Here is a 27,950-nt window from a genome sequence, read left to right as displayed (position 1 = left end):
TACTTTATGGTTAATACTGTCGATTAAGATTTCATTCATTTTTATTAAAAACACGGAGATAACTGCGGTGGCTTTTAGTGATAAAAATATCTTGTACCTAGTTATAATATCTTTGTTCAGAACAATTTGTATGTTTTAAGTGCAATACGATTAAAGTTTTACCGAGTTAAACCAAGCACTTTCAGGACTTGTTTACTGTATGCATAATTAATATAATACTTAAAATAATCGCATTATGATAATTAGCGTTGGATAAATTAAAATATTACATTTACTAGGAACATAGCTTGCAAATAAATCAATTTGTAAACGTAGTAAGATATTTATAGCTTCCTTACTTATAATATAAAGGTAGATGATAATTATTACAGTGGTAACAATTATCATAGAAAATATTATTATCTCCATAACAATGATATAATATATACTTAACCATTTTATAAAAACATCTATCTATCTATTATTCTATTATTATTATTTATTAATGAATAAATCTTACTAACTGGTACGTACCACAATTAATACGATGATTTTAAATTATAGATATTTTGACCTAGTTAGTAGGTACAAGAATCGTGGTCAATATAATCGGTCGTGAAAATATCGAAGGTTATAAAAGTCATCGTATCAGTCATGGTACGTACCTACCTATAAAAAAAATACATAGCCGTTATAATCACTACCCATTATAAATGCGAAAGTGTGTTTGTTTGTTGGTTTGTCCTTCAATCACGTCGCAAAGGAGCAACGGATCGACGTGATTTTTTGCATGGGTATAGTTTAAGATCTTTAAGAATTCCCACAGAAATATTAAAAACCTATATTCACACGAACGATATCGCGGGTATCAGCTAGTAGCATTATCATAGTATGAATTTCTTTCTTGGCACACACCACTTAGCCTTCAACTAAGTGGTAACTAAGCAAGAGCTGTCAAAGTTTAGTGCTACGCCCTCGGGAAACAAATTTTGAACCGAGGAATTGCAAAAGTTAGCTACCTACTTATTGTTTTTCAACTTTCGTCACCATCATCATCATCAACCCATCGGGTCTTCTCTCAGAATGATAATGGTTTAGGCCATAGTCTACCACGCTGGTATTTCTTAAAACGCGCATAACTGAAAAGTTAGAGGTGCGTGGTCGAAATTAACCCTCGACCCCTCGAATAGGAGCCTAACTTCTTAAACACTACTCTATAATCGCTTATTTTTGTTCAATATCTCTGCATAAAATTGACGCCTGCATCGTTCATTTGGATTTCAATGAATTGACAGATATCGATTCGTCGGCGGATTCAAAGGGCCGGCAGATGACATATCCGTTGCACAATGCGATGACATAAAGGGTTCGAGTGCATGCCACTGCAATTCATAAGGGCACTCTACTTCACGGTCAATTCAGGTAACTCGACACTCTCTAAAACCCTTCTCCATTACCCTCAGCACGTGTGCGAAAAGTGTGCGAATCATCACTTTTAGAAAAATTAGCGAAATTTTGACATTGTCAATACTGTACGCTATGTTTGACACCCCTATCAATAAATTGTTACAACTAAGGGAAAAATATTATTATAGTTTTTCTGTTGTAAAATATAATTTCTTATATTTTAGACTTACCTACCTAGTAGGGAATCTACCAACGCCCTCCGGTGCGTGGTTGCCATTCCAGTGCCTTGGTAATATCGTTTCTTCGAACTAAGTATGAACCCTGTGTGTCCTGTGCCACTTCAGCTTAGCAACTCATTGAGTTATATCGGTTTAATTTGGTTCTTAAACATAAAATGTACCTAACTATCTACATACCTACTACATAGTAGTACACACTGTTACATCTTACTAATTTATCTAGCAGTAGGTATAAAGCTTGAAACAGTCGGTCGTGACTGCTTTAAAAGTTTTCTTTTTTTCTTTCTTTCTTTCAAACTTTTGCGTCTCAGGTTTTTTTACTTTGGACCAGAGGTTTGAATACCGACTTATATGTAACCCACTTTGATTTTTATTGGTGGTCAAAGTTAAAAGTATCTAATCGTTACGTAACTTTAACCTGCTTATCATGTAACTAGACCTTAATAGACCAAAGTCACGGAGTTTTTGTAGTATCTACTAGCTACACATTTTTTGCATTAGTACCTACTAAAAAATCTGAAAGCAGTAACATGTTCAAATGAAATCAAACGCGGTCACAGCAGCGTGAAATATTAAAAATAATGGTCAAACCACAAAAGCCTAAACAAACGTTGCAGTTTGCCCACTGGCGCCTGTAACTTGATAGCTGTTTGACCAACTTTGGCGAGGTTATTGAAATTTCATACACAGATAAACACAATAGTATTAAAAAATCATACTGCCAAACAAAACACATGTTTGCGATATTGATGAGAGGAGACCCGTGCTCTGTACTGAGCCGGCGATGGGTTGATCATGATGATGATGAAGCAATGATACAACAACCACGTAAATTACGTACTTACGTATTGCAAACTAGGTACATAATTGAATTTCATGATAAGAATCATCATATCGTTAACGACGAGTATGTCACTATTCTGACATTGAAAGGATGAAAGTCCCTAAAAAATTAAGATTTAAAAAATCACAATATCATATCAACAAGTCATACAGCACTTTATCACAGAACATTATAAAAGCCCTCAGTTTGGTATAAACACTAACAAAAAAATATCAAACCGCTAAAACTGTTACAAGACGATCGTTCGCCACATAATATTACGAAGTAACCGCATGCGCGTCCTAAAACCGGAGTTCGCTTAGCTCGCAACTCCGGTTGTAAATATTAACGTGTCCTTAAAACATGTATATTGGGAATAAAGGCAGGTACAAATTACTGAGACGGGCCTCGATCACTCGAGATGGTGGTCGGCGATAACACGACACCGTCACAATAAAGACATAATTTAGTCAGCGAACAAAAAGTATGGGACAGAACTAGACGAACGATGTTGCCTCCGCGTTTTAATTGATGAAGGCAAGCGTCGATTGAAATGTCCTGGGAGTACGTTATTTTAAATGCACCACATGGAATTAAGTTATATTTTGGATCTGATTTCTTGATGGCGGCATTTTTACAAAGAAATTAGGAGTAGTGCAAATTTTTTTAAATTTTGTTTACACTAATTATAGTTACTCGTACTAATGAGAACAACAGATAGGTACTTTAGCGACAGATAAAGCTTATTTCAAACTACGTACCCATCATTCGTATCAATTTTTAGAGTAAAAAATGTTGAGAACGCCAATATTAACAGGACTATAATAATTTATATCCCGTAGTGTGAAGTAAGCTTTAAAGTTTCTGGTTTCTGTACCATCTAAAGTATGCGACATGAAATAATTTGATTTTTATCATGATGTTAGAATAACTGAAATATTGCAACGATGTAGGTACCTCACCGCCAAGGAATTCTATTGAAATTATAAACATTTAAAAATATTAATAGGCATAATTCCGATGTAGAAAGTACAATTTTATGAAAGAGTTATTGTCGGCACTGCAAAAGATTTTATATAGATACGCTCTGGAAGTATTATATAAGACTAACGAAGCGTCTTCACTTCCTGCATCGATTGAGATGTAGTTACTTGTATTCGCAACCCGGAAACGGCTTTGTTGTTGCGAAACGAAAGGATTTAAACCGAAGCTAATAAGAAATATTGGGGCCGAATCTCTTGTACACAATCTCTAAAGTAAACTAAATTAACAGGTTTACATCTAGTGCTATCCTTTTCCGCAAACAACATTATGAAAGGGATAGCAATAGATTAAGACGTGTCATTTTAGTTTAGTTTAGAGATTGTGTACAACGGAATTAGCCACATTGATACGCTAGACATCGCTTATAATGTCAAGTATTGATGACCTCCCTGGCGCAGTGGTAAGCGCTGTTGTCTTGTTAGTGGGAGGTCCCGAGTTGGATTCCCGGCAGGGGTTTGGAATTTTAGAATTTCTAAATTTCTGATGGTCTGGTGGGAGGCTTCGGCCTGGATAGTTACCACCCTACCGGCCAATCCGTGTCGCCAAGCGATTTAGCGTTCCGGTACGATGCCGTGTAGAAACCAAAGTAGTATGGGTTTTATAAAAACGTTAGCCGGCATCTATTTTAGACTGCATCATCGCTTGCCACCAGGTGAGATTGCAGTCAGAGGAAAAAATAAAAAAGTACCTATAAAGGATACCTAGTGTTGAAAAATTAAGTAAGATAAGTATTGATAATATTATGCGAGGCACACAATTTTTATTTTAAGGTTAACCTAATAAAGTAACATCATTTTTCATGCTGAATATGTAAACGAATTCTACCAGTGAAAAAGATGTGTCCTCTCATATCACAAAAAACTACAAAGGAGGTGGTGATATTGTCAAAGTTTTTTTTGCACTAATACTCTACAATCCACACGTTCAAAGCGACTTTCCGATGTTTTTGTTGCATAAATTTACATTTTCATTCCAGCATTTTGGTTGATGTTTTCCTGGTCAACTTACTACAATATTTAAAAAAGTTGTAAGTACCTAGATTTATTATAAAAAGTTTGAAGTTGAAATTGTCATTGCAAACGTATTGCAATGACAATTTTTTCTTGATACATGGCCTACGTATATTGTGAGGTAAGGTGAGGTGTGACTTCAAAGCAAGCGTAAATTCATCAATGCTTTCGAAAAAGTCAAGATCAGTACCCTTATTATAAATGCGAAAGTGTATTTGTTTGTTGGTTTGTCCTTCAATCACGTCGCAACGGTGCAACGGATTGGCGTAATTTTTGCATGGGTATAGATAAAGCCTGGAGAATGACATAGGCGACTTTTATCCCGGAACATCAAAGACTTCCCACGGGATTTTTAAAGAACTTTATTCCACGCGGCTGAAGTCGCGGGCATTAGGTAGTTTATCATAATTTATAAAAATCATTTACGATTGGAATTATTATGGCCATATAAAACTAGCTTCAGATTTTGATCCATAACCTAGCGGGGGATAGCCCACCCATAGGTGTGGACAGCGAGGAGATTAAACACACTTTACTCACATTAATACTACCCAATGTGTTATTTGTTTAGCCCTTCGACGCCGCCGAGTTTTGTATTGGAATCGGTTTGTTTTGTTTAAATTACATTAAGTTTTTTCGATGCTAGGTATGTTGTATGAATGAAATATTGCTTCGATTTGTGGAGATTTATAAGTGTGGTGTGCTGTGGGTGTGCTACACTAACTTTATTGTATGTTTTAGTTTAGAGTGTTTTGAACATACCAATATTTAAACAAAGAAGATGAAATTATGGCAGCAGAAACAGCTGAAAACGGCAAGCAGCGAAAGTATGTATCTTTTATGAAGAGTTACATTTTTGTTCCGTTTGCCGTGGCGACCCTGGGGCCATGAAGCCTTAGTGCAAAAAAATTTTAAGAGACATTTCACCGCAATGAATAGCCTCATTTGGTGACAGAAGGGCTGGCTCATTTTTTGCGCGACGGATCAGCCTGGCTGTCCAGCGCGGAAATGGAGCCAGTATTCTTAGCACCATTCCACACGGACATTATATCTATAATAATTAGATAGGCTTTAAGTTTTATTGTAATATTTTCATTACAAAAAAAAGGCAAAGTTATTAGGTAAAGGTACAAATCTACCTATATTGACAGTTTCTTAACCAAGACATTTACATGCATCCCTGATTTCTCTAATATAATATTCTGAAACAAAACTTGACACCTGTCATTACAATTGCATAAATAGTCCTTCCAATGATCATAATTATTATTATAATTATTATAATAATACTTGGCTTAGGCCCGTGTGACAGACTATTTAGTGAATTTACCCCTGTAAAAAGGGAGACAAACCGAAAGAAGAAATATAATAATAATAATTTCAAAAACTTGACAAATATTCAATTATCACACCTCCATCAATAATCTCTTATCGACCATGCTCAATTGCTCATCGTCATCGGCACGCTAGTCACCAAAATCGTCCATTAAACAATTGCAATAAACAAATACTTCGTTGGCATCAATTCGAAAGGGAGTCGACGACAGTTCTTGTAAATCTATCTTTGATAGCAATCTTGATGTACGAACGGATGCAAAACGGGATCCTCTCCGAGCCTCCCGGTTTGATTTAAGGAAATGTAAGATGGCTGACAGAGCCGAAAAAGGCTAAGTACACATTGGTATACAGCAATTTCTTAAATATTGTAATCACACTTTTTTATGGTAAGAAAATATATCGTCTGAATATTCTTTTATTTATATCATTTTAAAGTTATATAGCGACTGTCAGTTTGTAGGTATCAACTGCTATTCAATGCATCAGTCGTCGATGTGTTCCAAAATAGCCTTATAAGGTCTACTTTTAAATCACCGATCTCTCACGATAGCCTTGATACTCGGTGATTATACTCGACATACTGTATTCACTGTAACATATCGAGATCGAGATAAAAAAAATATCGAGATTTTTTATATTGTGTGTACCACTTTTTTTGGCTAGTGTACGTACTAATGATGCCTGCGGCTTCATCCGTGTGAAAATAGTTTTTTTTTAAATTCCGTTGGATCTCTTTGATTTTTCAGGATAAAAAGAAGTCTATGTCCGTCCCAGGTATATACACACTAACACTTTATCAAATTTCGTCAAAATTGGTTAAGCGGATAGGATGGGAGAAGGTTTAGCATACTCATTTCTTTCTGTATAATTTGTGTCTTTTTATAATTTGTGTACAATAAAGTATTATTAAAAAAGAGAGAAAAAAGTATTATTCTTTTACTTCTAAATATATAAAAGGTGAGTGACTGACTGACTGACTGATCTATCAACGCACAGCTCAAACTACTGGACGGATCGGGCTGAAATTTGGCATGCAGATAGCTATTACGACGTAGGCATCCGCTAAGAAAGTATTTGTGAAAATTCAACTCCTAAGGAGGTGAAATAGGGGTGTGAATATTGTGTAGTCCACGCGGACAAAGTCGCGAGCATAAGCTAGTTATGATATAAAGGTTATCTTAACGGTTTGTTTTTTCATGCAATGTAATAAATGTCTCTCGAATTGACTTCACATGTAAGTGTACACTTCCCCTAAGACTTGTATGAAGAGTCTAACGTTCGGAACAATTTGCTTATCAGCTTTGTTTAGTTCAGTCGCAGACATGATGATGGACCGGAATCAATAAAATTTGGAAAACAATACGGAATTTATAATCCAAAATAAACATGACAAATACTTATTTGACTATCTACGAAATTCATCTATTAATCTTTCCAATCGCTTTTGTTATCGAACCGAGAAACATCGATTTTGACTCCGGCATTTTTTGCATAGATATCTAGATGTTGTTTTATTACATTTCTTAAAAAAGTTTGGCAAATGGTTCATCGTAGATCTCTTCAGACAAAAAGAATACATAATATCAGCTAATTCTCTTGATATACCTAATATAATTATGTTCCTTTTAAACTACTCTACCTTTGAAAAATTGACGTGATGAAATCGTAGCCAACCCTACATATTTCTTTGTATTTTAAATTACCGTAACTAATCTAATTTAGGATTAACTACCTGTAGTGTATATTCATCATATTAGGCGGTTAGTTCTCGCCTCATAAATAAATAGAGTCGCGGGGAGTCCAAAATTAACGGGTACAATTTATAGAGGTCCAACAAAAATAAGGGCAACGTCCCACTGGGCTGCCCAGCAAGTCCTATCTAGTAATGCAAATTCAAATGCTTGTCATTTTAAAATTTATTGTATCGACAGTATAAATAAAGTTTTATCGAAGCGTGATCAGACGCAAGACCCTCTCCACCTGCAATTTATACAACATTTTATTCAGTGACTAACTAGAAAATAGCTGTGTAAATAAAAAGTAAGAAATTGATTAATCGTAGGGTGCTTTAGGCTTCATTTGCAACAAAATCTATCGTGGTAGATTTTCCATTACTAAAACTATTATTTATTTATTATTTTATATAATACTAGCTGACCCGGCGAACTTCGTTCCGCCTAACATTCGATTCAAATATATATTTTTTTTAAATATCAATTCACTATCAGAAATTCTAAAATCCCCACGATTTAGGACTTCAGTACTTTGCAGCATCAGGATGTAGGAGTTTGGATCCGAAGTTCAATGATGTAGCCTATGCTTGGTACCTAAAATAATTTTGCATCATCCGCAGTTCCTGAAACATTATAGTTTAGGAGTGCTGTACCCTACATCATCAGAGTTGAGGAGTTGAGACTTGAAGTCTGAGAATAAAGTCGTTGCTTGGTACCTACAATATGAATTCACTATGAACACTTCCTGAATCTTGATAACTCAGGCGGGCAGTAACCCTGCAGCATCAGGATTAAGGAGTTGAATCCAGAATTTTTTATGTGTCCACCACGAAAACTTTTTTTGTTGATTTAAAAAAAATATTTGCAAATCGGTCCAGAAACCTCGTAAAAATCGATGTAGAAAAAAGAACCACCTCCTTTTTGACAGTCGGTTAAAAACCGATGACCTTGAAATATTTACGAAACTCGAATTACAACTCAGTATACATTTTAACTTTCATCCCCTCTCCTACAGGAACCATGCTGAATTTCGGGATAAAAAGTATCCTATATTCTTCCTCATAGTATGACCTCAAATCGTACCAAGTTTCATTGGAATCCATTCAGTAGTTTCAGCGTGATGCGCGGCCGTGATACAGACAGACAGACAGACAGACAGACAGACAGACAGACAGACAGACAGATAGACAGACAGACAGACAAAAATGAAAAAATTTACAGTTTTGGGTTCAGTATCGATTATAGAGTGCCCTCGAAAAAAGATTTTCAAAATATCTTCAATGTACAGAATTTGACCTGTTACAGTTTCATTATAAGTATTGAAGATGATGATTCAATAACCTCTATCGACATATTAAAAGCTGTAAAAATTCTGATTGCTAAAAATTGTGCTTTTAAACTAGGTCACAAAAACATAATAAACAAGTAGGTACCTATTAGATTTAGAATAAACTAAGGACAGTATATTAGATTGTAAAATAGATTTACAAATTTAATCATAAGTGGAAATTTAAGCCAAGTTAATAATATTACTTACTTACCTACTAGCCCAAAGGCTAAATGGTGGTAGGTTACTTATGTATGATGGTGCTATGCACAAGAAATATAACTTTTAAAATCCTTCTATACGAAAAATAAACAAATAAACTTAGAATGTACGCGACAGGGCGAGATAGCAATTAGGGTGGGGACGCCCCGCACACCCGCCTCATACTACATACCTCATTGCCATCTTTACCTGTCGCGTACTATACATAAGGTACCTACTATAGGTTACAATCTACATATAATATTTATTTGGATTTGTCACAGTCCAAAGCTCGAAATGAAGCTTAACCATATTATAGCTTCTCAAATTCAAGGTGTTATGATATGGCACGTGCACCATATAATTTCTCGGCACAAAAATGTTACACCTCTAAAAACAATATTTTGGCACGTATGCTAACGACCGCCTCTGTTGATATGGCAGATGTTATTTTTGGTCATTAGAGAAAAAAAATCAATTAATAACCGCCGTTTGTATATAAAATTGATTACCACTTCTGAAGACGGTCTGGCGAAGCACCCGGAGGCCTCCGTGTGAACCCTGAAAATTGAAATAAGTACTGCCTAATCAACATACCATTTCGCCTCTCATCCCAACGAGTTGCTAAAGTCGTAGACAGGAAAGAGAAAGATGGTAGGAAGTAAATGGCGCTTCCACTCTTTGCGACCACATTTTGATTGATGAACAGAGAAAACGCCTCAAGTGAGTTAATCACGCCCAAATTTAATTTAGAAGGAATATGAAAATACGAAGGCTATTAATTATGTTTTGTTTGTTTTGGAGCACTTTTTTCCTAACTTGGATTCAATAACACACTCCATAATTTTGTGCTCCGAATAAAAACTTCACTTAGTGTAATAAAATATTATTATGCCGATGTGTTATGGGACTTTACAGAAATATAACACTGATGGATCATCGATGTGGTTGCATTACCACACAGGCTCTCTTTAAATGGGTTTACTTTTAGGCTTTATTTTAGTTTTATGATTATTTTACTGTACTAAGGAGGTAGTAATAGTAAAGATTAAATACCAACACCTTCTATAGGTACGTCATATTGTAATATGTATGTATGTAATAGAATATCGGAGAGATTCTTGAATAATAAGGTTTTCAGAAAGAACACAGATAAGTTTATTTCTACATTTTTTCACAACTTCTTACAAGACGCTATAATGTTATAACAACCGTCAAACGTTTTGTGGAAACTAGAATTAAGTTAAACGTCTCCTATTAAGTCCACTTAATGTTGGAGCAATTCGAGCCCATAAACATAATACTTCTAATCATGGGGACCACTAGCCAGGTTATTTGTTACTTAGAACAGGGGTGTAGGACAATTTAATGGAGTTGATTCATAAACTTATAGATAAGCTCTTTCAGATAAAAAATCGCACCCATATAAAACAATCTGTTTAAAAAAATATCAGTACCCTTATTATACATGCGAAAGTGTATTTGTTTGTTGGTTTATTGGTTTGTCCTTCAATCACGTCGCAACGGTGCAACGGATTGACGTGATTTTGTGTGGGTATAGATAAAGACATGGAGAGTGACATAGGCTACTTTTTATCCCGGAAAATCAAAGAGTTCCCGCGGGATTTTGAAAAACGTAAATCCACGCGGACAAAGTCGCGGGCATCAGCTAGTATAATATACCTAATATCTAAAAATATTTTGCTTAATAAAATACTGGCAAATGATTTTTTACTTTTACTTCGACTCAATTCATTCTTTGTTTATTTCACACCAGTCATCAGTCATCATTTGGAAATCACGCATAAATAAATAGATAATAAAGTAAATTGAAAACCTTCCCGTAAGTGGTCAGAGACGACTTGTAATGACACCGGAACCCTTTGAGTTAGGGATAAAAAACTGTTTGTTTATACAACTATGTGATGAAGGTAGGACCAACAACGAAGATAGAAAATCTTTCTTTTGTTTTTAATTTCAACTGTGTTTTAACTCCTCTAAATCTAACATCAGCCTGTGGACATCCGTCTCTAGATTTTCTTAATGCCACCGTACCACACATAGCCTTCCTTCTCCAGTCACTAACAGCCAGCCTCTTTATATCAACGGCCAACGGCCCTACGACAAGCATGGTCTGCCCATCACAACGGTTAACCTGACTAGGATTCCAGATGACCAGAAATTTCGCCCAATCGAAGCCGGAACGCTAGTATTTGCATTAAGAGTTATTTTAGTTTCTGTGATCTCATTTTAATAAATTCTCTTCTTACAATAATATAAAGAAAGCTAGAAATTCTTTATCGACTTTATAATATGAAGGTACATAATATTATCTACTAGCTTGTAGTGAGATGATGATCCACCATCATGATAGCACCTAGAAGCGATGGAAGCTGCAACTAGACAAGCCCAACTAAAAAATACTACTTCCAAAAGTAACGCAACCGAGACTTGACCTTGGGCCTTATGCTTGCAGTTGCCAGAGCCCTACGCTGCACCACATGGCACAGAGGTCTTTAAAATAATGTTTAGAGATATTATTGTGATCTCTCGGACTATCATTAAACTGTCATCAATATTGAAGTACCATTAAAAGACCACACGATATAAGGAATTCTCCAGCATGAGTCGTGTTACATATTCACGTCACATTTCGTATTTATTCATACGCTTAATAGATCAGTACCTTGTCGGTACTAAACATTAATCCAACAGCTATAATGCCAAGGTTGTCAATTTTTACCTTGGTACAATCGGAATCGGAAAAATGATTTTTTCTTCTCTATCTCTATTCGTAAAATGGTTTGTTGATACTTTACAATACTTTACATAGTACTTTTTATTTAACTTCCTATGTAACCTTACTATAAAACTTATCATCGCATCAATACAACTGGCTTTGTATTAACTAAATATGAGTAGCCAAATAATGTATTGTTAATGGAAATAAAGTAAAGTACATAATAGCTATTTATAAAAGGAAAAGCTGACTGACTGACTGACCGATCTATCAACGCATAGCTCAAACAACTAGATGGACCGGGCTGAAATTTGACATGCAGATGACGTAGACAATAGTCATCCTCTAAGAAAGTATTTTTGAAAATTCAATCCCTAAAGGGGTAAAACAGAAAACATAAAACAAAAATACTTAGTGTTAAGTCGCTAGTTCCATATAAAGAGAAAAAAATTGTAACTACAGCTAATGCAGCTAATGAAATTCATCATTAAAACCTTTTTTATATTAATCATATATATTTACATATATATTTTGAATGCTTGTTCGTTTTATTTAGATCTACTAATTAAATTATACGAATTTCCTTGCTTTGCTTATAATTTAGATAAAAATGTATAGTCAGGTATTCACACATAAATTTGCTGAGTTATCCACCTGTGTTTCTTTACATGTTCTCGGTGTTTTTTCCTCGTACTTTTAATCTGTTTCACCATAAGTTAAATTACAAACACGTCAAGTTTATCCCATCTTTAATTTTCTTATCTATCTATCCGGTAGAGATAAGATATAACTTTTAGAAGATCGTTATCAGAATCGTTACACGGATTAAGGTGATTATTTATTATGCAATTACAACTTTCACACCTATTACGAAATTAGAATTTAATTAATTTTAGATTTTAAGTAGGTATATACCTAACCTATGTACGTATGATAATCTTTTCTCTACAATGATACATCTACAATGATAATAATAAAGATCGCCGCAGAGCACGATCTTGTGGAGCTTATATCCAGTAGCTCTGTTAGTTTTTGACGACCTTCCCGGCGCAGTGGTAAGCGATGTGGTCTTGTTAGTGGGAGGTCGTGGGTTCGATTCCCGGCAGAGGTTTGGAATTTTATAATTCCTTAATTTCTGGTCTGGTCTGGTGGAAGGTTTTGGCCGTGGCTAGTTACCACCGTACCGGCAAAGCTGTACCGCCAAGTGATTTAGTGTTCCTTTGCTATGTCGTGTAGAAACCTAACGGTATGGGTTTGATAAAAACAGCCATACCCGTCCAGGTAAGCCCGCATCCATCTTAGACTGTCCGGCTGTTAGGCGTCTATAGGTAGTGATCTGTGCTCTCTTAATAAAATAGATGATGCTCGTGACGAAGGATTTAGGCTTTTTAAATCATGAAAATGAAAATGAAAATGAAAATCTTTTTTTATTCGTATAAACTTTTACAAGTGCTTACGAATAGTCGGGTGCATCTACCACTGGTTCGGAATACCTTTCCTGCCGAGAAGAACCAGCAAGAAACTTGGCGGTTGCTGCATGTGGGAACACTTCTGGAATAAAAAGTAGCATAATATGTCCGTGTATGGGATGCAAGCTATCTTTGTAATTTTCGTCAAAATAGGTTAAGTGGAGGTAACAGACAGACAAGCACACTTTATCTTTTATAATATTAGCACCTACTGACAGATTTTTATTGTTAAAACGGTATAATTGGCAACCCTATTCACCGGCTGGATGTCTGGAACGATGTGACATAATATTCGGTGTTAGATACTATTTATGCGGTGATGTTATCTCAAATATTCGATCATACTTGCTACTTATATCAAACAGGCAGATGTGTTCAACTTGTTATCAGAGTTGCGTGGGCGGACGGCACGCGACAGTTGTCAATGAACCGATCTCAATGCGGCCCATTGTTGGTCACCCCTGCAACTATTTGAAATCGCCACTACCGCTTCCTTGTTCATATTTGTTCACGTACACGCGACATTATTATACCTACACACTAAAGGTATCCTTCTTTAAAAAAATGTTTAGCTTTCGGCATATTTTTCAACTTTTAGGGCGACAGTAGACACAATGCTTAGGCATCAGCGATCTGCGATTTTGCGACTGTATCGATGCTGCGTCGCGTTTTTTACGTCATAATAGCTATCTGCAATTGCATGCCAAATTTCAGGCCGGTCCGTCCAGTAATTTGAGCTGTGCATTGATAGATCAATCAGTCAATCAGCCAGCTTTTCCTTTTCCATATTATATAAATAGATGTGCCAAAAATATTTTAAAATAAAACATGCTGGATTGTGAAAACATCGTTGAGCACTTCCCAATCATATTATTAGTATTGCTACACATACCTATGAGTCGTGATAGGAATATTCATGTAAAAAACTGTTACTAAAGCCCTCAAACGTCAATTTCCTGCTCCAATACACCCAATCTATCAAATAAAACATACCTAAGAACAATTTTACAGCTATAAGAGTTCTTAATTAAATGCACGGACGATCAGTTTCGCCATCACGCCACGAATCAACGTAGACACTAGACAGTTTGTCGCAGCAATGCTTCGATCGTTATCTGCGGGTACATGATAAAAGAATGACAGTCGATGCAGCGTAATTTACATAATAGAGCGAGACCCCAGGACCGCCAGACGTTACTTATTTTCTGAAAAACAAAATGTTTGAGTTGTGTTACTGTGTACTTTTATCGTACGCATATTATTTACTAGTCTGGGCTTCTGGCCTTTTTATAGGTATCAGCATAAAAACATTAGCCACTTTTTTTAAAGACTCTTCGACTTCGGTTTGTATGTATGTTTTAAATAATATTATTAACACTTAATTAAAATTCAATACTGCCAGACACTTCCCGTCCTGCTTTAAAACTCGCATACATGACACACCTATTTAATCTTATTAATAGTCTGAATCGTAATTTTTATATTATGAATATGCAGGATTTCTGGAAACATACATAATTAACAGCACTTTAAGGAAACTGAGTAATGTATTTACGTATCTGTAGTAGCTGACACCTATAAATTGGCCGTCGCGTTGGCACAAGCTAGTAAGCATGCAAGTAGGTAAGTATGTTGCAAGTACAACGTCTGGTGGTCCTGGGATCTTGCCCTAAAAGAATGACAGTCGATGCAGTGTAATTTACATAATTATGCATCTAAATTTTTATTATGACGGACGAGCTGCCAATGCCACGTGGTCGTTAAACTAAAACTAACGGGTCAAGCAGATATTATTTATATACATATCTATGGTTTTAATGCATGGTTAATAAGTGAGATTGTTGACGAACTATTTCCACTTATTAAATGAGGAATTATTGATTAGAAAACCTTGAATGCCTTACTTAACGAAGAGCTGATAGATACCTAGCTACATTATTCCCGAGTGCTATGCTATAGGTGGATGAAGGGTTTTAAGGTAAGTATATTCGTAAGTATATACACTAGCGGATACCCGGCGTAGCTACTTAAGTACTACGCTAAAAAAAAAATATGCCTAATGCATTGTTTTAGTGGTCTAAACCATAATCGCATTATTGCCGTTCTAATGAAACTGGTTCGGGGCACATCAGTTCAAACATTTTTTGTGTTTATATATTAGGACAAGTTTATGCTCGCGACTTCGTTTGCGCGGATTACACAAATTTTAAACCTCCATTTCGCCCCTTTGGGGGTTGACTTTTCAAAAATCCTTTCTTAGCATATGCCTACATCATAATAGCTATCTGCATGCCAAATTTCATTCCGATCCGGCCAATAGTTTGAGCTGTGCGTTGATAGATCAGTCAGTTAGTCACCTTTTTCTTTTATTATATTATTAGATTTAGATTTGTCGCGCACGAAACCGGGAGCATCATCTAGTTTTAAATAAATGTTGGTAAGTTCGTGTCCCCATAGTATTATGAACATATTTTTTTAGATTTTAAACGCTCTACTTTTGTTTGATTGTCAGACGTTAATGTAAAACACATTTTATCTTAATACAATCTGTAAGGGGTCGATGAATCACGAGTAATGATGAATCACACCCTCACGCATTTAATACAAAACGTTTAAAAAAATTACAATAGGGTAAAATCCTGAGAATCTCCTACTACTAAGTAGTAAATAATTTTACCTATTTTCGATCTGTAATTTTTATGTTCTAGAATAAGTTTGGTATTTTTGTTTATTGTATTCTCACAAATAATTGGTTTCTTTATCTACCTATTGAAATTCAAAAATAAATGCATTTGTGATGTTTACTAGGTATATAAGGAATAGTAACTATCTATAACTATACGACTACTTTTTTTTATAATTTATTTATTTAGGAAGAATATGTACATTTTACAACAAGTTTAGGTGTAATCATAAACTTTAAATCATAAGTTTTTCCGTACACCAATGCCGTCGACAGTTGATAGGACTATGGACTATAGGACAGTGGATAAGACTTAAAGCTATTATCAATAATTACATAATCACAATTTGTCACCTTGTGCTTAGTTCCTTATCTTCGTAAAATAAATTATTAATTTAATAAATATTTAATTTAATTATTATTAAATTAATTAAGTACATTAAATAGTTATTATTTTGTGAGAAAAATTAGTAAGTGTCAAACCGTGCGTATTAGTATCTAAAGATGTTTATATTAATTAACTTTGTCATGAAACTTGTTTAAAGTAATAAACTCAACTTGATAATTTCCTACTGCATATTCATGTAGTATAGGGTATGGAATCTAATTTAATGACTTTGAAAATCGTGCAACCTCTAATGACAAATGAATCTGGTCGAATCATGTGATCAAACTACATTAATACTCGCTTAATGATTTCATAATATCCCTTCCAGGTAAGGGACGGTAAGGGATGACCGCCGCAAGCCACCCTCCGCGTCCAACAAAATTACACACTCATAAACTTTTAATATTACAATGAATTGTTTTATAGCTCCTTTTTAGGGTTCCGTACCTCAAAAGGAAAAGGAACTCTTATAGTACACTTTGTTGTCTGTCTGTCTGTCCGCCTGTAGGTATGTCTATCGGTCGCGTGCGTCAAGAATCCGCAGTATGAGGGTACTTCCTAATGATTGACCTCCACGTAATGGGAAAAATCCCAAAAACGTGAATTTGTGGTTACATCACAAAATTAGTTTTTTAAACTTTCAAAGTAAGATTAATATGCCTTTCATATTATGATACAAACTTGGCAGTGGATATCATATGAAAGGGCTTTACCTGTACTTATATTTTAAAACAGGTTTAATCTATTTTTATGCATAATCGTGTTTGATTTATCGTGCAAAATGTCGAAAAAAACGACTGTAGTACGGAATCCTCGGTGCGCGAGTCAGATTCGCACTTGGCCGGTTATTTAGGGATCAAAACTTCCCCGGCGCCGCACGATGTTGGCGACGTGCTTAGAAATTATTGTTGCGGGACTAAGACGTAATCGACAACCTTTTGGGAATATTTTTCAAGTAATAATGTTCCTCTCAGCAGAATTTCCGAATATTCTCTCACAATCATAGTCCAATGGGATGGCAATCAGACACGACTGAAATTATTGTTGCGGGACCAAGACGTAGTCGGCAACCTTTTGGGAATATTTTTCAAGTAATAATGTTCCTCTCTGCAGAATTTCGGAATATTCTCTCACAAACATAGTCCAATGGGATGGCAATCAGACACGACTGGTGAGAGATCAGGCGCAGAACCAGCTTTACGTGCTTTCCGTGGCACGTGAGTGCAATACCACCAACTTCCCAATTCAGAACTGAGAGTTTATTGTCATAAAACCCAGTAACTTGTTTTGGCCCGATCCGGGATTCAAACCCGGGACGTCATATTATGACATGGACAACTAGACCAATTAGGCAATTTCAATAAGATAATTAGAGCACTGCGTAAAGCACCGAACCAGACGTACGTACGAACGTATACCTACGTACGAACCATACATGGAAATTGGAATGTACGACGTACGACGTAATAAAGATCATAAAACAACAATGTAAAAGATCGAAAATTTGAAAGTAAATAAATGAGAGATACTTTTTTTTATAACTAAAGGCTAATAAAATTACTCACATATCACTTACGCTAAGAATTTATTGCATCCGACTGACCCTTGAGCTAGTGTTTTCAATATTTAATTTTGGCGGGTCGGAACCTTTAGCCGCAGTATTTAAATTGTACTTAAACTCCATGTGAATTTCTGTGTTCATAGTCTGAACTCAATCGTACTTTTTCACAGCGCGGTCTACAGCGTTTTCCATAAAAATTAATTTATTACCATAATAATGATTGTTGATTTAATTTTTATAATTTAAATTCATTTTAAATATTAACAATAGTGATTTAATTATCTTCTTCAATAATAATTGACAAATATTTAATCATAAAATGAATCTAAACAATTGAATATAAAAATTACAGATCAAAAATATCATCTAAACCACCGCATAATAATTAATTTCTGTTTTCATTTTTATGTATGAGTAATGTTTTACTCTTACTTTGATATTTTATTCTATTTTTAGTTCTTCTTTGGCTGAGTAACTTGGTTTTTGTTTTATAATGTAAATAGTGTAATAGTGCAATAGTGCAATTAGTGTAATTTCTGATAATAGTTAAATGTTGTAGGTACTCTCTGTTGGCTCTGTTGCTCAATTTTTGTATTAATATAAGTAACCTTAAGGTAGTGCATGTTAGTTTATTACTATTCTTTTACACCTGTAATAATTGACAACCGTACTGTTAGCGTATTTGAATATTTTATGGTCTTATATGTATGGAAGTTGTTGGTGACAAATAAAAAAAAACATAGTTTGGTTCTGTGGCTGTGATTTGTCGGATTTTCGTGATAATGTATAGATTCAAAGTTACAGCGGCTCAAAGATTTGTATGTAAATCTTTGAGCCCCTGTTACTTTAAAACTACACATTTTTATCAAAATCTGACAAACCACAGACACAGATATTTGTTGCTATAACGTGCGCACATAATTTTATTTTATTTGATTGGTTAATATTCAAATGAGAACTGATCACCAAACTACGTTTGTATGGAAAGTGCTGAGCGCGCTAGGGTTACTTCTCTTAAATAACGTTTTATAAGTTGTAAGACAAAATGTATCAGGTGGTAAATAAAAACAGAACTACTTTAAATAAATATATAGCTGTAAGCTATTAGAATGTGATAACTTTTAAGACTTATAAGAATTATCGCTTTCTGGTCAACCTACTTAGAATTCAAATTTATTTGATTATTTTTATAGCTTAATATTTGTTTGATAACGTGTGGTAATTCGAAGAACATTACCGTAATTGATGTAGATAAAATGCAGAGGAAAGAAGGTTAATTTATTACCTGTTGCCGTACCTACTCCTATATAAAAAGTCGCCTATTTACAACGTTTTAGGGTGCCAGCGTTTAGATTGATATAGGATTTACGATTGTAGACAGTAATAAAATTAGGTTTTTTATAGCCATTTCAATTTAAGTTCAGTTCCCCTTTTATAATTCCGTCTACTAGTCTATTCGAGAACGTTTATACGGTATACTTAGTTTACCTAGTTGTTTTATTTTTGTTTTATAATATTGTTTTAGTAAATTGTGTTAGTTAATAAAAATTTGTACAATATTCTGTTATTTGCAACTCTGAAATAATCGTAGGATATGCTGTCAAGCTTACCGATATCTACACTAATATTATAAAGAGGAAAACTTTGTTTGTTTGTTTGTTTGTTTGTTTGTTTGTACTGAATAGGCTCAAAAACTACTGGATCGATTTTAAAAATTCTTTCACCATTCGAAAGCTACATTATCCACGAGTAACATAGGCTATATTTTATTTTGGAAAAAAATAGGGTTCCGTAAGATATTTGGGTTTTTCGGACACAAGGTGTAAAAAATCAACCAGAAAAGTTACTTATTTTGCGTACGCTGCCTAAACTATAAAAGATAGAACCATAAAATGTTCTAATTAATTGTAGATCTTATAAATATCTACAAAAAAGTCCGCGACACACTATACCCATCTATGTCGAGTGAGGCACAGCAACCATTTTTTTATTTAAAAATCTTGAATTTTTTTTGGACTACATTTAAACGCGTTTATTTTACTCATGCTATTAATCCTTATCAAAATAAATTATTTCATCACTAAGAAAAGTTTATGGAGATAATATTTGGTCTTTGAATGATTAAAATTGGACGTTTGGTTTTGAAGTTATGGCGAAATTAAAATATTACGATTTCTGCTGCACGGCCCGTTGTATTATATAAAGAGGTAATGTCGTTAAGTTTGTTTGTAGGGGGTAATCTTTAGAACTACTGAACCGATTTTAAAAATTCTTTCACCAGTAGAAAGCTACATTATTCCTGAGTGACATAGGCTATACGGGATCTTTAAAAACCTAAATCTACGCGGGCGAAGCCGCGGGGATCAGCTAGTAATTAATAAAATGAATGTAGGACTTGAAAAAAAATTTTTTTTAGCTTAATATTGTACCTAAGTTTAAAAAACCTAAAAAAGTTTAAAAAATAGTAATGATGGCAGTCATTATAACATATTAATTGTGTTCAAAATTTGTGCTTTCTTTATAATTACTTTACTTCGAAAATAAATAATAATTCATGTATACATACATAGGTATTCCGTGTGTTTTTGTTGTATTTAATACCTACCTACAACAAACAAAAAACGTCCTTACTCCTAAAATCCAACCACCTATGAGCAAGACCATAGCAAGACTCAACTATAGATCGATTTTCATACATACCTATAGATACAATACTGTAGAAATGAGCATCCTCTTAGCGCGTATAATTTGTACTCTTGATAATAATTAACAAGCTCTCCGACACGCTCGTGACCACCGAAGGGTGTCGTGACCGCGGCATCTCTGACCCGGCAGATTGAGATATCAAAATTCGCATTTCAATACGACTACACGCGTTTGTTTTATAGTTATCATTTAGAAGCCTGCGGGGCCGCTGTATTGTTTTACAGAGTATTGGATTAGATACCTACAAGAAATAAAAAAACAAATCTTAACACAAATGAAAAAAAGTCAAAAAGAAAACGGCCGTGCAATCGTGAAAAAAAGTTTAAGGAATCTAAAACGTAATTAGGATTAAAAAAGAAAAACAAAAACTAAAAAAGCATAAAAGCCAAAAAAATACCAATTAAAACTTTCTGTTCATAGACCTCTACTCGTTTTGTGTTAAACAAATGTTGCACATTAAACTTGATCGGAATATTGATAATTCAAACCATTACATTAATCATCGTATGCACTCGCTATTTAATTTCTTATATTAAGTATTTTATCAAACAATACAATTTAATTTGATCTATTCTTAAATTACACACAAATATTTGTAATTTTACCTTAAGCTAAGCGTAATATTAGACATCAAAGGTACTTTTGTCTGTTACTTTGTCAGCAGTTATGTTTCTAATCTTACTGCATTTCTAACCATTTCAGCTACAATGCACGAACAGAAGTCAAGAACTGACATTCCCACCAGCACGACGTCGTCGTAATCGTTACTTACTTACAATCAATGTTCTATAATTCAATGCTGATGCCAGAGAACGTCTCTAAGGAATGTCCACGCAGAATCCCACTTGCAAAATTTACATATTTTTGATACTATCACGGGGGAACATCTAAAACCTGTATCGATAGAGCTAACATCAAAACGCGTGCATAAATTTTACGTGAATAAAATTTTACACAGTTAATCGTATCTTATAAATCTTAGGCTTCTTTAACACGGGCCACGTTTTCTTAGATTTTCTACATTAATTGATAATGCATTATAAAAAGTATATTTCATTGCTGCCTTAAATTATAGAACAACAGCTAGATGTCCACGAATTTGACCGCGAGGGTTCAAGCAAATTAGAAAACCCGTGGGAACTCTTTGTTGTTTCAAGGGTACTGATACCCCACTTGTAATAGTTATCGTACTTTGAAAGTTGAAAATTCAAAATAGGTACTAATTATTTGTTCATGAACACTTTTTTATTATAAGACTTACCTAACTACCAAATTTCATGATTCTAGGTCAACAGGAAGTACCCTGTAGATTTCTTGACAGACACGATAGACAGACAACGAAGTGATCATATAAGGGATCTTTTTTTTCTTTTGAGCTAGGTACGGAACCCTAAAAATTAACAGGCTCAACGTCAACGTGGTCCGTGTAAAAGTAGCCTCCTAGAGTAATTTATTGTTAATTCTATTTACACTTTCTCGAGCAGCGCACTTATCTTGATCTCGCCAGTAAACGCAGCTAAATGGCTAATGTTTTTATTTGGTTGTACAAATTACAGTATCCGTTGCATAAAACTCAGCGCCTTCATCGATAGAGGCTACCCTGATTTATATTTCATTGAGCATCAAGATACGTATATCGGATCGTGCAAACTCTACCTACTAGTCGTACAAGTACAATTGGATACATTTAACTTTTACAATTATTTTTTTGCATTTAATATTGATAAATTTAAAAAAAAATAGTGTTTTGTTGGTTTTAGTAACTCTTTATTACAGTTATTTACTTAAGATCCTGTCTTGATTTTATTCACGAGACACAATATTTCATTTATGAGATTATTCGTTTGTAATCAACCTTCAGTAACTGTCTTTTGTTCAGATAACCAGAATTTTTCTGAATAAGGCATTTCTTCATATTTCTATAACATCTCAAAATTAGCTAAATTTATTTAAAACATTAATTAAATGACTGTACAGTATAGTGCCAAAATTGCTATAATATCTAATAGACGCCTTACCACTTATGTACCTACTTAATTTAAGTTAAAAACTTTTCTTAGTTCATCTTTTAAGTCGGTTAGTAATATTCACACCATTAATGTTTCCAATCGCACGAGGGCTGTTGGTTGTTACCGTTGAGATAACCCAATGTTTATATTAGCCCGGAGCCCAGATTGAGCCATTTCATTTTACAAGTCAAATCTAGATAAACTCAGCGCCTCGCCTCCGAGTGCCTTATGGGCTCAGCTTCGCGCTTTAATTTTATGTTACACATGACATCTCTGCTGTTTCGCATCTATAGATCTACGACTATAATAAAATGGGTAGTCAAGCTTTTGTATTGATTAAATCTTTACAGGCACACTACATCAAAATACTCGTAGATATACCTGCCTAAGTGAAAAATCGCGTTTTATAAAAGTTTCATTTCGCAGGTTTTTGCGGATTATATCGAATTAAGATTGTTGTGGCTTGTGTACTTCCGCAAAGTAACGCCTGATATTATGTTGATAGATCCAAGCATTTTTAAAAACAGACAGACAGACAGACAACAAAGTGATCCTATAAGGGTTCCTTTTTTCCTTTTTAGGTACGGAAACCTAAAAATTGTTTTTTTTTTTGTAATGAAAACTCTCTTACGGCTCCGAAAGCTCTTTTGAGTGAAAATAAATTCTTTAAACTTTTAAAAAAATGTACAATTTGATAAATTAATTAATAAATCTTAAAAACTTTGGGTAAGTAGGTATTTTATCTTCGTTTTGCGTCATTTGGTATACCTACAAATACTTACTTATGATAGTTTAGACAACTACTATATGTACCTACTACTAGCTTTTGCTTACGACTTCGTCCGTTGTACATAATTGAAATAATAAAATCGGTTCAGTAGTTTCAGAGTTTATCCATTACAAACATACAAATCTTTCCTCTTTATAATATTAGTATAGAAACAGATAATACTATAGAATAGAATATATTTTTATTCAAGTAAACTTTTACAAGTGCTTTTGAATCGTCAGGTAGTTTAATTTACTAGGTTTATAAATGTATAAAACCTAATTAGGTATGCTAATAACCTACAACTACTAATGAATACAAAATACTTACTTGCTTTAAAAACCAATGTAAGTGATGTCAAGATACTCTGCAAATTTACAAGTCTATCTTAGCTTTATTCCTTATCCACTTAGGGCAATTCCATTTATATGCAAACATCGAAACTAACCGACACTTGTTATTTTTATTTTTGTCGCCTTCACGCCGTTTCTGCGTCGCATAATATATGTATCAATCAATCAAAACGTAAACAAAAAGGAAACCTTGGAATCAACAGCTGCCTATTGAACGTTAAACGATTTCATTTACCAGTACCTACTAGTATATTTCTGACATAGCTCAACGGGTTGCGAAGCTGAAATGGCAATGGGCAGGGCACATAGTTCGAAAAACCGATAGACGTTGGGGTCCCAAGTAGGACTTCCAATACCGAAATACCGCTATTGGGTAATACCGGAATCCCGAGAAGCGAGAAGCGAGGAGCGAGTAGCGAGAAGAGATTGCGGCTTGACTGCTCGTGAAAATGTTGCCGTGTACAAAAACACAGCTTCCTATTCATGCAAAAAATCGCTACTTACCTACATATAATTTCGTAAAGACACCTAACAATAAATCGAACTCGTAACCTTTGTTTTGCGTCAGAGGCGTCATAAAAAATCATGCATTCATTGCAGTCCCGCTTGAGAAGTGTCGTTCGAACATTATCTCCCATATCGAGGAATAATAAAATAATTGCAGACGTGCACGTACTTACAACTTTCCGGGAAACGAGGCTTAAAATTAAATAAAATTCATTGTTCGTACTAAAACCACATACTGACACGTACAAAATACTAAGAGAAAATCGTACAAAAAGGTTTTAAATTTCTCAATTTTAATATAAGACAAAAGTACCTAAAAGTTAAGTAAAATATAGGATCTATGATTTTATGTATTAAACTAGCTTTTGCCCACGAATTCATCCGCGTGGATTAAAGTTCTTGAAAATCTAGTGAAGCCTAGATCACACAGCCCTCTACTTGCCTGAACATTTAAATTTTCCCTTTCTTATCTTTTGATTAATTTCCTTACATCCTGAAATACTTACTCCTTATGTTTTTAACCGAAAGCTTAAATACATATCTATTTAATGGATATATTAATAACTATGTGATTTATGCTAAAAATATTATCCTAAGCAAATATCTATTACCTAATTAGTTTTATTTCATAGGTTCCAAGAAACGATACCTATGAAGCAGAAGCAAAAACGAAAACAAAATTCAAGCAGTAGTTAGCAATGTTCAGTTATATCTGACTATCCACGTGAGCTCCTGATCCGTATCAAACCACTACTTTAATCCTGACCACTTTATTTATGCTATTGCAAAACAACAAAAAGAATAACCACAACCCTAAAAGAATATACATAAAGTTCAAAATGTATAATGAGTAGAAAAAATATAGCATTTATGTACAAAAGCATATGCACTTGTTGAAACTTTTGTCGCTTTATCAGAATTGGATCTGGTTCTAAGTTTAACGACAATCGTACACAGGTTTTTAACACTCAGATGTACGAATATTTATGTTTATTGTAATTTTTAGTAGCTGCATATTATATTTTTCCGCAGGAGAGCTTCTAGGACAGATTCTATTATTTTTCCTCCCGCCTAGGGTTAGAGGCCGCTTTATTCATAATATTATGAGTTGTAAAGGCTGACTCTCTCTCTAGTTTTTATGATGGAGATCTTAAAAACTAAATTTATATTATGAGTATGCTTTTAAGCATAGAAGGAAAAACAAACTCGACTAATATTAATTTAATAAAAATTATGAGTAGGTATGTACTAAAGGTATTGTTTATTTGTGTATGTGTTATTGTTATTGTAATTATGTATTAATTTAATACAATTTTTAGTTACTTGACTGGTACCTACTTGTTTAGTGGGAAATCGAACATCACAATATTATGCAAATTTATACTCTAACACATTATTTTCTACTCAGTAGGTACCTACCTAAATTTTTTAATTAAGTTTCGTCATTATTGTATGTACTTAAATACGTCCTTTAATTTACTTTACTTGTAAACTAATGTAAAATTAGTTAAAAACAAGCGTACCAGGATATTATTAAAATGCAGGGTAGAAATTAAAAAAAATATCGTTTAAAAAGCGCACTTATTCAAATTTAATATGTGCTAAAAATTCAAGAGAGGGCACTCAGTTTTCCCCGCCCAGAGGCAGCTGTGTCCTCACAGGACATGCTAAGCCTCTATTACGGTACCCACTCACATAAACACCACATCTCATAAAAGCCGACGGAGACGAGCGTCAATTTATTTTTTAAATTAACCTGTCGCATTCATTAAAGGTGAGTTTTTTCATCACAGATTAAGCTACTATTAGTCGCGAAGGTTGTGCGCACAAAAAATAATGATAACAAAGAGTTTACTCAAAAATAGAGCAGCTAAAGAATTCTACCAAATATTCATCCACTCAATGCATGCATTGCTAGTTGCAAGCCTTTTTAAGAATGCGCTAAAAAACATGGTTTTCGTTCCTCATCGTGCATCCGCTTCCCGCGATCTTCTTAAGATCATCGTTGCAGCAAGTCCTTCTTTAATGCGAATTTACGGCTGCGATTTCAAGTTAAAAAATTATTTCTGATGAATGTCTTTTCCTTATTACAATGTTAAAAAAATACAAAATTAAAACAGTAAACAACACAAATAGAAGTAAGTACAATAGGCAGCTTTATCGCATTGAAGCGATCTCTACCAGGCTCTCATCTCTCTGATCATTGATTTTTATTTCTTATCAAAGGACTTTTCAAAATCGTGTCAATTTATTAAAGACAATTTTCCACAATTGTAAGTAAGACAAAAATGTCTACGTTTTCGCATTTTGTAAAACATACTTTTAGCCCGCGGCGCCTGCAAGTACATATGAATGTAAGCCTTAAATAAATCGCAGTTATTTTCAGATATCAATGGTAATTTTTATGTATTAATTATACACGATACTGCTTGTTTATATTAATACGATTTGCCTTTTTACTCACCGTACAGTTATACTTGCCACCTGTCAAAAGTTGCTATGCAATCCCATGAAACTTCGAAATTTAAATTTGTTAACATTAAATCGGTAATACTGAATACATTGTACTACAATGTTGATAACATTTTACACGAGACATCGAAAAAATAATTATCCCTATTAGCATAGAAATTTATTTTACCCAACAAAGATGTTTTTCTTTTTATTTCACAGTGCATGGTATAATTTTATGGATTAACATATATTATATTTATTAATTTATCTTACAGGCCCCTGAAAATTACATTGTATTTTTTTACTTTAAGTAAGTACATAGCACGTTTTTGTTGTTGAGTTGACATAATACATTTCGCCATAAAAAGCACTTCAAATATCTACTTTTTGTTAATTTTTAGAAATTGATTATTCTATTTTCGTAGTCTGTAGGTAACTACTCTGTACCGTTTTAATAGAAAAAGTAATGCATTAATTTTTTTAATAATTTTGTTACAAAATCATAGTTAATTTGTTAGCTTATATTTTTTATTATAAAAGACAAGGTAAGGGGGCTCAAGAAGGGGGCATAGACGGCTTATTGCAAGGGCAGATGTACACAGACACCTGCCCTTCGACAGTTTGCCTCTCTCTTACTAACTCATACATTTCTTATCTAATCTCTCTTTCTCGTAACTAGTCATGAATAATTAATTAAATTCATACCTAATCAAGCAAATAACTTTTGATACTTTTAAGTTTTCAAATTTCTAATCTATCGGCTTCCTCTTTAAATCAAACTCGTCGCGAACACTAAAATGTACCTTTATGTAACTTTGGCCCTGTCAAAATGTATCTACAAATTTATTAAGTTTAAACTATATCGAGAAAACTATGTTAGCCAACGTCTTTGTCGGCATTACAGAGATAAAGTATAGTACGCGATAGGTCGACATGGCAATCGGGGTGGGTGTTTAGTATTTAGTATTTTCACATCACTAATCCACACGAGTAGATATATGTGACTAAACTTCGTACTTCGAAGTTTTTTTATGTTTTGATAGAATGTAAACATCTTATGCCGATCAGCTGTGAATCAGAAACATTGACACCGACTTTGCAGGTGTCTCTACTACGTACTATAATTATAAAATATTATGAAGCCATAAACGAAAATTTCATACGAGCATGTATAATTTCATGCGTGTGTCAAATATGAAATTAGACGAAT

This window comes from Maniola hyperantus, chromosome 6 (assembly GCF_902806685.2).
Source record: "Maniola hyperantus chromosome 6, iAphHyp1.2, whole genome shotgun sequence".
NCBI classification, from domain to species: Eukaryota; Metazoa; Arthropoda; class Insecta; order Lepidoptera; family Nymphalidae; genus Maniola; species Maniola hyperantus.
This window is presented reverse-complemented; position numbering follows the sequence as displayed.